General features: G+C 47.5%; 1 long non-coding RNA gene across 5 annotated transcripts; it reads right to left on the reverse strand.

Moving 5' to 3' along the window:
• Nucleotides 1-283: 283 nt before the first annotated feature.
• Nucleotides 284-3,132, reverse strand: LOC119296832. Of its 5 annotated transcripts, none has more exons than XR_005145400.1 (7): nt 2,907-3,112; nt 2,720-2,813; nt 2,315-2,423; nt 1,316-1,992; nt 1,115-1,182; nt 773-1,020; nt 284-676 (listed from the first exon to the last, which is right to left on the reverse strand). It is a non-coding gene; the product is annotated as an uncharacterized LOC119296832 (long non-coding RNA). The 5 variants fall into 5 exon arrangements; XR_005145401.1 differs by having other exon boundaries at nt 1,316-1,786; nt 1,892-2,423; XR_005145402.1 differs by having other exon boundaries at nt 1,316-1,402; nt 1,713-2,423.
• Between the last annotated feature and the right edge of the window lie 8,771 nt (nt 3,133-11,903).

Below are 11,903 nucleotides of genomic sequence, written 5' to 3' on the forward strand. Positions count from 1 at the left end.
AATTGACAATTCATTGGAAAGATGACTCCAAATTTGATGAAAATTTCCGAGAGTAATAGTCATCATATGCCTGTCATTGTGTCAAGATTTCATCAAATTCTGGACACTTTTTTCGGTTCAAAATTTGGTAGCTAGATCATCAACAAAGAACATATCTTTGGTTATGTGCATGTCGATCACCATTGATTTTCCTTTTGCGGGTATCTTCAGTCCTAATGTTATGTACAATAGCCGAGAAACAATATGGACCATGATACACACACCACAAAAATGAACAGAAGCAAACTTAACGCTGGACACATCCAACGTTTTACGCATGCTAAACATGGATTAAGCCATATTTTTCGGTAAGACATGGACCATGGCAGCATGAACGATACTCAAGAATTCAAGATAAGTTCATCTACCAACATTACAAACAGTCATTCCTCAAGACTCGAGCATCTAGGACTGATTTGAAATACTGAGACATAAATGCCCTGAATCTTAATTTGTACTCCTTCGGTGAGATTACTGTTGGAGATAGATTCTTGGAAATAACAAGGTATGTCTTCACCCACGACTCTAGTTGTTTGTCCCAGGCATATTGCCTCAAGTAATCTTTTATTCTAAATACAAATTCCTTCTTCTGTTTGTCCACTCCAACTAACATGGAGTAATCCATGAAATTCATGCTCTGGAAACACAAGAGATGGAACTTGTAAGCTAATGTAATAAGCATACGCCCAAATGCATATGAAGTCGATGAAAACGAAACAACGGGCACACTTACACATAAAAATGACGTATGGTTGCAAAGAGCACATTCCAGGAAGTTTTTGGTTTTTCCTTTAATGTGGATAGGCATGGTAGGCATGTCTTCAATAAAATTTTGACCCAACAATACACTCTTGGGATTTGTTGATCAGCAGCATATCATGAGAAAAGAGCACCCTTCAGATCATATCTATGACCAAATAAAAGATTCTCCATGATCATGAAACTAATCCTTGCCTCCTTACCATTCCTAATTTCCTTGACCTGCAATAGTAGTTAGAGAGAATTAGAACATGAACATTATATAGCGCATGAACTAACAGTATAGAGATTTGCAAAAAAAAATAAGTTCCTGGACCTGATGTATTCCCAGATTTTTTGCAAGGCAAACTCTTTAATAGGTGATTTCTCAGCAAGCTGATCCTTCTATGAAATTATGCCACCACGAGAATTGTCAAAATTCTCAGAAGAATTTATAACTGCTTCCAGTCTTTCCACTCCAATATTTAGGACAGATTGTGTGTCCCATTTGGTCAGAAGAAGAATCAACGAGGCTTACCTTAAGTTCGTTCGTTTCTTGTGCAAGCATACTACTAACTTCCAAAAATAATCCCTCATATGTTGAACAATGTGTTCTTCTCCATGGCTTCACCATAACATAGACAACATTTTAGCAGGCAGATATTTTCAGCCTAAAATATTGTCAATGTAGCTATAATACAATCTTCACAAACCACGTGCAAAGTATAAAAAATATTGTATCCGTGTCCAATGTCTTGTACCATAACCAACCAAGTAACACTTTGGTTGTGCCCTGGATTAGTACGGAAAAAAGACAGCTACCATAAACAATAATGAAGCATTATGACTGTGTGCTCCTAAACTACTACTAAAACCATAACTAAAATTGTAGCTGCATGCAAAGAACCACACCAGCAAAAAGCTTACACCCGTACTTCAGTCAGAATTGTTCTGAATGTTGAATTTCCTACTGGCCGTCTGTGAAGGACCAAAACCAAAATGCTCTAATCTGTTTCATCCAATGATTGTTCAAACACTGATGTTAAATTATCTATCTGACAAGTAAAACTCCCTTGGTGAAAGTACAATTTACAAGTTGGACTCCGTAACAAACCTGACAAGACGTCAATTAGTTGTTGCATGTGTTTAGACAATCGGAAAAAGGGATTTTCAGGATATGCTACCACTTGCCTTACTGATGCGGGGTAGGATGACCTGAAAACACAACTTAGGTGAGTGGCACTTGTCAATTTTTAATCAAAAATCCTCCAAAACTGCAGCTTCTTACTTGCATTTTGGAAATTACTATGTTCTTCAGTGTTATAAGCATGATTCAGCTTAATACATGCTACATATTGTTTTATTACCGAGTGGGTAATCCACTTTACATCCAATGCTTAATACTTTTGTACGAATGGTATGTCTCTCTCTGAGGAGAAGGGCAGCAAGCTCACTCCAGAATCCAAATAAAGCAATTTAAGTGTCTCCATGTTCACCAGGACAACCAGAAATTCATCGAAAGAAGTCAAAGGCAAACCTTAGTTCAGTGCATCCGAACATATCGGTCAGGTTCGAAAATATGGTAAAAACTACCTTTAGCAGACTTCGTTAAGAATATATCATCAGTATATAGCATGGTCATGAACCTGTCGTGAGTATACATGCCAGTTAACACATCAAAAAGAATATTAACCAGTGACTGCTACATAATACCATTAGTATCAGATGCAAACCAAACAGATCCAAACATGAACATCGACTATAAGTTGTCTTAATTTTAGATGTGAACATCCAAACATGGTGATTTCTGAAATTGAACCAGGGAATCAATTGCTAAAATTAAACATGAACATGAACATCCAAACATGGTGATTGCTGATATTAAACAAGGCAATCCAAACATGATGATTGCTGAAATTAAGCAAGGGAATTGATTGATTACCACTGACTCGACTATTTGTTGGTGAAGCTACCAACGATGTTGCAGTTAAAGTACAGTGTTGCTGATGGTGGCCCCCTGATGTCTTCTCCTTGCCCTGGTCCAACAGGGTATGAGAGGCCATCACCTCATATGATTAAGCTGCAATGGAGTGGGGCAAGAGCACGGTAAGGGGCAGTAGATGGAATACCCTCTGCAGTGGAGATCTAGGCGGTGCAAGGATGCAGGAGGAGGTAGCCCGGCGGCGGCATAGTGGACAAAAACGGCAGCCAGCCGCTGTGGATACTGGCAGGGGGGCTAGGCGGCGTACGGGTGTAGGAGAATCCAGTCGGCCGCGGTGGAGATTGACAGGGGGAGGCGGCACAGGGGTAGGAGGAGAGCCCGGCGGCGCCAAAGGTGGGCAGTGGAAGGTCGTGGTGGTGGGATAGGGAGAAAGAGGGCACGCACTGAGATTTTGTTCCGTTCGTGGGCAGAGATGGGCCAGGTAATTTTGGCCCATTTTTTATTTGGTTTTATTATTTCATTGTTAAACTCTTCTATGTATTCTATAAAACGTCTCAAAAATCGTCTCTACCTATTTACACATGTAAAATTAATAAATGTGATAACCCAATAGGTTAAGATTTATGGCGTTCTATACATCATCTCAAGAAGCGTGTCTACATAATAGATGCTTCCTGGTATAGGGACGAATATAAAAGCATCTTAGAAAAAGCGTGTCTACTGACATGTTTTGTTGTAGTGATTTTGGACAGCCACACCTACACACTCACTTTCTCCACTTCATTCTCTCCACCTCCTCCTTCAAGCTTGTGTCGGCTGCCTCCTCCTCCTCACCTCATTTGCACCATAGATTCATCAAAATTAAGTGGTTAAATTACCTTTTTTTTTTGATAGGTAAGTAAGGGGAAAGCTATCTTTATGTTGTAGATCTACTTTTTTTCTCCCTAGCTCGCTCCAACAACGTGCGCATGCACTTTTTACGGCCTTGCTAGATCTATGTATGTTTGTGGTGTTGCATATATGTTTGTATTTGCAGGTACCGATATTTGAAATGCGATAGTTGCCAATATTTTGCCGGAATGTTGATTCATTTCCGTTTCGGCGAGAATTTTGGCACTATGCATTCTTTTTGGTCCTATTTTTAGGGAAAGTCATGCCAAATTTTTTCTTGGTTCTAAAATGTCGTTTTTCTCTACCCCGCAGGCGACCATGGTCCGCATGATGACCGAAGGCATCGTGAATAGGTTTTACCGAAAAAGGCGTTCGCCCCGCTTTATATATAAAGCAAATGCCCAAGCCAACATCCAACAAGGTTCAAGACCACAAACACACACACACGCAAGTTCCAGACAAATAAGCAGTGAAAGGGTTAATGCTGAGGGCACAGCTCAACAAGCCCCTAAAAGAAAACAAAAAGGCACACACGCCGGGAGTGACCCAGCATCTAGTCGGGCTCCGGGGGTGGCGGGGGAAGCGGGGGCACCAAGCGGAAGGCCATCGATCGAAGGTCGGCGAGGAGGGTGCTGATGACGTCCCGGTCCTGTGGGCGGCTAAGCTACCGCCAGAGCTGCAAGTACCCACACAATTTAAAGATGGAGTCAGTAGCACGCCGAAGATGCACCTTCTGTATAACAAGTTTATTGCGAACAGTCCACAGCGTCCAGGCAAGGATCCCCACGCAAAGCCATCTAATATGCCTGTAGCGAGGGGGTGAGGCCTGAATTTCCGCAAGCAGGTCAGGGACGTTAGTGTTGCACCACTGGCCCCCAACCGTTTCGCGGAAACAGGACCAAAGGAACTGTGCCGTGTAGCACGAGAAGAAGATGGGGTTGGCATCCTCTACCGTGCCGCACATGGGGCACATCCCATCTCCAGGTCCGTGACGTTTAAGGACCTCAACGCCGGATAGGAGGCGGCCGCGGATCCATTGCCACAGGAAGATCCTGATCTTCAAGGGCAGGCGGATGTCCCAAATCAAATTGAAGGGCTCGGGGGCCGTCGATGGGGCGATAGCCGCGTAGAGGGATCTGGTGGAGAAGTAGCCGGAGGGTTCCAGTCGCCAAGAGATGGCGTCTGGGGAGTCGGCAACGTCTGTAGGGAGGAGGGCGATGTCCTGGAGGAGGGCATCCCAAGCCGCAACCTCAAGGGGGCCAAAGGGGCGGCGGAAAGCGAGGCGCTCTAAGTCAATAAGGGCCGTCTCGATAGATACCCGAGGGTCAACAACGATGTCGAAGAGGACTAGAAATCGAGCGGCTAGGGGGGTGTCGCCAAGCCACCTATCAAGCCAGAACAGGGTCGAGGACCCAGTACCCACCGAGATGGATGTGCCAATGCGCAAAACAGGCAGCAGCTGGACGACGGCTTGCCAAAACTGGGAGCCGCCTGAGCGTTGATAAAATGCGAGAGGCTGTCCACGCAGGTACTTCTTCTGGATTATAGTAAGCCAGAGACCTCCATCTCCATTGGCAATGCGCCAGAGCCAACGGGTCAGGAGGGCAATGTTCATGCGCCGGGAGGACAAAATCCCAAGACCGCCCTGGTCCTTGGGTTTGCATATATCTGGCCAGCTGACCATGTGGTACTTCTGCTTATCCCCCTCCCTAGCCCAGTAGAATCTGGATTGGTATTTGGCGATCTCCTGGTGCAGGGTTTCATGGAGGCCGTAAAAGCTCATGAGGAACCAAAGGAGGCTAGCAAGCGAAGAGTTGATAAGGATCACGCGAGCCGCCTTCGACAGCCAGCGCCCTTTCCAGGGCTCAATGCGATTTTGCATACGGGTCACCGTGGGGCGAAGATTAGCCACGGTGAGGTGCGAATCACTAATGGGGATCCCCAGATAGGTCGTGGGGAAAGAACCCAGCCGACAGTTTAGTCGGTCAGCAATAGCCTATGCTTCCTCCAAGGGGTACCCGAGGACCATCACTTCGCTCTTATCGAAGTTGATGGTTAGGCCCGACATTTGTTGGAAGCACAGGAGGAGGAACTTCAGGTTAGTAATATCTAGTGCGGATCCCTCAACCATTATAATGGTACCGTCCGCATATTGAAGGAGGGAGACCCCTCCCCCTCTGACTAGGTGGGGAACTAAGCCGCAGATATGACCAGCAGCCCTGGCCTTATCCAAGATGGATGCCAGGGCATCGACCACCATGTTGAACAAGAACGGTGAGAAGGGGTCACCCTGACGGACCCCACAAAGGGTGGGGAAGTAGGGCCCAATGTCACCGTTGATGTTCACCGCGGTCCGGCCACAGGAGACAAGCTGCATGACGCGAGTCACCCAACGATCGTCGAAGCCTTTGCGAAGCAACACTTCTCGCAGGAATGGCCAGTGTACCGTGTCGTAGGCTTTGTGAAAGTCTAGCTTTAGGAAGACCGCTCGATGGCATTTTAGACGGACCTCGTGGAGGACCTCGTGGAAAACTAACACTCCATCGAGAATGAATCGGCCTTGTATGAAGGCGGATTGGTTCGGATGGGTAATCGTGTCAGCTAGGAGGGTCACCCTATTGGCGTACCCTTTGGCCAAGATCCGGAAGATCACATTAATCACTGTGATTGGGCGGAACTGGCGAATATCCGAGGCGCTTGGGACCTTGGGGATGAGGGTCACAATCCCATAATTGAGGCGCCCAAGGTCCATGGAGCCCGAATAAAATTCTTCGAACAGAGCCATGACCTCCGGCTTGATGGTAGGCCAGAACGTCTTAAAGAACGTCACGGGCAGGCCATCCGGACCCGGGGCTGAGGAGGGGTTCATCCCCTTAATGGCTGCGAGGACCTCGTCCTCGTCAAAAGGGGCCACTAATGCCGCGTTGGCCTCCACCGAGACCAATTGCGCCCCCGACATTGACTAGCCCCACCCTGCAGGGTGGGGGTAAATAGGGCTTTATAGAAGCCGTCAATGTGGGTACGGATGGCCGAGGGGAGAACGATAGGCGTGGCTCCATCCTATAGGCAATGGATGGAATTGCAACGACGCCGGCCGTTCGCCACCGCCTGAAAGTAGGCGGTGTTGGCATCTCCCCGAAGTACCCACCTCTAGGTGCCACGCAGGCGCCAGTAGTCCTCTTAATCGGTGTAAATGATGGAGAGCTGGTCTTCCAGGTCGTATCGCAGCATCCACTCATCAGGGGAGATCCCGGTCGAGTTAGCGCGGGCGTCCAGGGCTTGGATAGCCAGCAGGAGGGCCTTTTTGCGCTCTCTAAGATCTCGGCCAAGGTTGGCCCCCCAACCCTTCATAAATTGGCGGGCTAGCTTGGCGCAGAAGTGCCACGAGTCGACAGCGGACATGGAGCGATGGGAAGCAGAGCGGGAAAAAATCCAGCGAGCGACGACAGCCTCCCGGAAGCTGTCCTGATTGAGCCAGAAGGGCTCGAACCGGAATCGCGGCATGGTGGGGGGCCGCTCGTCGGCGGTGGAGAGGAGGAGGGGAACATGGTCAGACCCGATCCGGGTGACAGCCCGAAGCGATGCCAGGGGGCAGCGTAATTCCCATTCAGGGGAAACTAGGACACGATCCAGAACGGATTGTGTGGGGACAATCTGCCGGTTCGTCCAGGTGAACCTAGCACCCGTCCGATCAAGTTCGCGGAGCCCCAGCTCCGCTATCCAATCGTTGAATAATTGCATCTGAGGGAAGTTAACCCGATCATTATTCTTCTCATCCGGGGATCGGATGAGATTAAAGTCTCCGCCCACGAGAACTGGGAGGAGGGAGTTAGAGATCTTCAGCCGCAGCTCTGTTAGGAAGGTCGGGGAGCGGCGGTGGTCCGCCGGTCCATATACAATAATGACCTCCCATTTGAAATTCAGGGCGCGCTCGAAGATCTCCATACTAACGAAGAATTCGCCCCGGTCCATGCCACCCACCTCAATGGTGGCATCCTTTACCCCTAAGAGGATGCCGCCAGAATGGCCTGAGGTCCCACTAGAAGGGAGCCAGTGCCAAGCAAAGAGGTGGGAGCTAAGGCACTCAAGCTCCTGAAGGGCGAACTCAGCACGCAAGGTTTCCTGGATGGCAATGATGTCAATGTGTTCGTCACGAATGTACTCAATGAGTTGGCGGCGACGACCATCATGACCGAAGCCGCGGATGTTCTAGAGAAGGGCCCGCATCTAAGCCCCCATCGGGGGGCTGCTTGACCCCAGGACACGGGAAGCGCTTTGAGCGCGGAGGGCTACAGTGCGCGAACAGGTGCGTCCACGGATTATCCCGTCGGCCACCGGAGAGGCCTGACCCACGGGGGTGATGGTCGTCCCCTCGGGAGGTCGAAGCAGGCGGGCGCGGGTCTCAGCCAGCTTGCCATCCAGAATCTCCCGGGCCCTAATGGCCGTGATCTGTTCTAAGGGGGGACCAACCTCCCCTTTGAAAACTATGGCCGAGTCATTGGCCACCTTGGCGAGGTGGCCAAGTGGAGCAGCCTCAAGAGCGGAAAATGAGCAACTGGAGGAACTGGGGAGGTCGGGGTCCGCACTTGACTCGAGGTTTCGGACTGCCGCGCGGAGCTCCGCGCGCTCGGCGATGGACGACGCCAGAGAGTCGGCCGGCCGTGCCACATCGAGGCGGACGCTGCGGCGGGAGGACGTCACCAGTGTCTAGGTGGAGCGGGGCCGCCTGGCGTATGCCACCGTCGGAGGGGGGGTGCGCGGAGGCCGGTGAGGAGACGTCCACAGCCACCGAGGCGGACGGGGAGGTCGGCGAGGAGAGGTGGACGTCGGAGGGCACCGGCGGGGCGGGCGGAACTGATACGGCCTTTCTTCGGCAAGAAGATGACGGAAATGATCCGGAGATAAATAAAGAAGACAAGATGCTGAGTCACCCTAAGGATGCGAGCCAGTGGCAAGCGTTGAACTTCGAAGACCCAGAATTTGGGAACGATCCAAGGAACATCATGTTGGGCGCGAGCACCGATGGAGTCAATCCGTTTGGCAGGCAGAGAAGCACACATAGCACCTGGCCTGTGTTTGTGTCAGTACAAAAATATAAACTTCCGTGATGATACGTGTTTGTCACAGTAGGTCACTTTTTTGTCATGCATGTACATCCATGACAAATTTATGACAGAATCAAGATAGTCATACCTGTGCTGTCGTAGAAGTGTTCCATGACATTAACAAAATTATCATCACGGAAGTGTCCACTTCCATGACGATAAATCGCGCGTCACAAAAATGCTTTTCTCAAGGGTGACCGACACGTGGCATCCACCATAATGGAACGCCGTTAAGCTATCGGGTCGGGTTTTGGATCCGATAACCCGTTAACAGCCCCGACCAATGGGGATTTTCCATGTGTAAAATCATCATTGGCTAGAGGAAACACGTGTCGGCTCATCGTCGGGACAGATGTCATCCACTCACTGGACAGAAGGCGCCTATGATACGTCGACACGTGGCACGACCCAACAAGTTTAAATGGGCCGGCCCAACTAAAGGCCCACAAGATTTTGTGGACCATAATGGGCCGGCCCAGCTAAAGGCCCACAAGATTTTGCGGACCATAATGGGCTGGCCCAGCTAAAGGCCCACAAGATTTCATGGGTCATAATGGGCCGGCCCAGGTACAGGCCCACAAGATTTTTGTGTGCCATAATAGGCCGGCCCAAGTAAAGGCCCACAAAATTCTTACGGATCATAATGGGCCGGCCCAGCTAAAGGCCCACGAGATTTTGTCAACATTAATGGGCCAGCCCAGCTGTAGGCCCACAAGATTTTGAGGACCCTAGTAGGCCGGCCCGTTAACTGGCTGCCATGTTTTGGGCCAAATGTCGGCCCATATTTGATACGGTCTATTAATGGCCTGCCACGCTCCGGGCCTAATAGTGGCCCATATGAGATCCGGCCCGTTAAAAGCCTACCACGTTCTAGGCCAAATTACGGCCCAGATCAGAGGTCCGGCCCTTTAAGAGGTTTTGGGCCTAATTATGGACCATATCAGATTTGACCCGTCAACTAGACACTATGCTTTTGGGCCCACTTGCTAAAGGCCCACTTAGTAATTCGGACTGATATTAGTTTTGGCCTGTTAAGGGCCCGTTTAACATTTCGGCCCTATATTAATTTCAGCCTGTTAAAAGCCCGTCATATAGTTGGGCCTAACTACGGCCCGGTTTGCATCCGGCCTGCTCGCAGCCGATATCTGATTGGGCCAAACAAGGACCGAGACAATTTTTCGGCCTGTTAAAAGCCCGTGATTTGATTTGCACAATCATGGGCCGGGGTTCATTTCGGGCTGCTGCCGGCCCGTGAGCTGATCGGCACGTTTCAGGCCCAACGTACATCGTGATTGCATGATGGCCCGATTATGTACTGTAATTTTATGGTTTGGCCGGTTTACTGCGAAGACAGGATATATATACAGTAAAATAACTGCAGCATCATGAATAAGAAAAAACCTATACTATACAATAAAAAAATTATGGCATATTACATCCACTGGGCATCAAAGTTCGCCACTATGATAATAAAGCACAAGCAGACAGCAGATTACATACACTGGGCATTAAAGATCGCCACCAGTGCAAATAAACACGCCGACAAAATAATATACAAAACCGACAGCACTTCAATAGAGTTCAAGAAAGGTTAGCCCTGCTGGGGAGCTGCAGCGCAAGCAGTTGAGCAAGATGATTTTACTGCGCTTGTTCAACACTTATATCTTCCTCACTCTGAAAGATAAACAAGCAGACAAATGACGGGTTTTGCACATAAAAGTATCAGTGCTGACAATTCATCACATTTCTTACTGACGAATAAAGTGACACAGTTTAAATTTGCATTAACACAATATGGTATTGTTCAGGTCAAGAGATGGCAGGAAATGACATTGTGAGGAGTTGGCAGCTTCACGACACCACTGGATTACAGATCAAGAACTCATAAGTATCAATGGTTAGTGTGCTGTCAATTTATACCATTTCAGATTGGCAAATAAAGAGACGGTTTAAATAATAGTAGAATGATATGACATTTTTTATAGTTAAGACATTGCAGAATATGACATTGTGCTGTAGTGGGTAGGTTCACCACACCACTGGATTACAGATGAAGAACAGAAGCATACATGCAGTGCAAAAGAAGATCACTTGCTCTGTATAGTTTAATTTACATGGTATGAAGAAGGAACTTGGTTGTACAACTGAAAACTTAAATTGAGAAATGACGAACTTTTATTTATGAACTACATATAATAAACTTTAAACAAGCAATTTGATGCAAACACCAAAAATAAACAGTTGTTGTAGTCATGCCTAACCAAATATATACAACAAAGTTTGAAGGCTTGAGATGGACAAACTTACATTATTGGTGAAGACAGGCTCTATAAAGGCCTTGTCCATGCTGATGGTGGGGGGCAATTCAAGAAGTTTACCACATAATTTTCTTCAAAAGCATTGCCTTTATTCTACATTTTGTTAAGAGTAAATATAGATGTGAAAATATATGAAAAAATGGAGAATATTTAAGATAAGATGAAGAGTGATGCTACATAACCAAGTAGCTATAAATGTAAGTGCAGCGATACAGGCAAAAGGTACAGCCAAGAGCAATGCACAACTAAACTTCTTCAGTACCAACCTTATGGTAAGAGTAAATAAAGATATGATGTGTAGAAAATGGAGGGCAAAGGAAAATAAGCTGCGGAGTGATGGTACATGAACAACTACCTGTCGTTATAAGTACACTGATAAAGGACATCATGTACTTACAAGAACAATGTAGAGCTAAAAAAACATTGGCATTGGATATATTCTACAGTAATGTAACCATTCATACAGATCAGATAATTTGGAGCGAACAATTGATAAGCAAGCTATCATGCATACTTCTGTCACATAATGAACCAGGTATGTATGCAAGTACAGTGATACAGGACAACAGGTACTAACAAGAGCAAAGCAGCGGGCAGCATATTTGAGATATCCTATCGTTCTTGTCAAACCGGAATTCTTCTTCGAGAAGATTTCCTGCAAAAAAGATCCGTAACGCACATGCGGAAAAGTAGAAGTTTAAATTGTCATGCGATTTCATAGACAGTACCTCATCCTGGGAACAAGACCAGTGCATAACAAGGTTTTTCCATTCAATGTCTTCTAAATTTAGCACAGGAGACTTCACTAGGAATTCGTTTATAGACTTGCCATCAAAGTGTGATTTCCTCAGGTAACACCGATACTGCTGC

This window comes from Triticum dicoccoides, chromosome 5A, assembly GCF_002162155.2.
Source record: "Triticum dicoccoides isolate Atlit2015 ecotype Zavitan chromosome 5A, WEW_v2.0, whole genome shotgun sequence".
NCBI lineage: Eukaryota > Viridiplantae > Streptophyta > Magnoliopsida > Poales > Poaceae > Triticum > Triticum dicoccoides.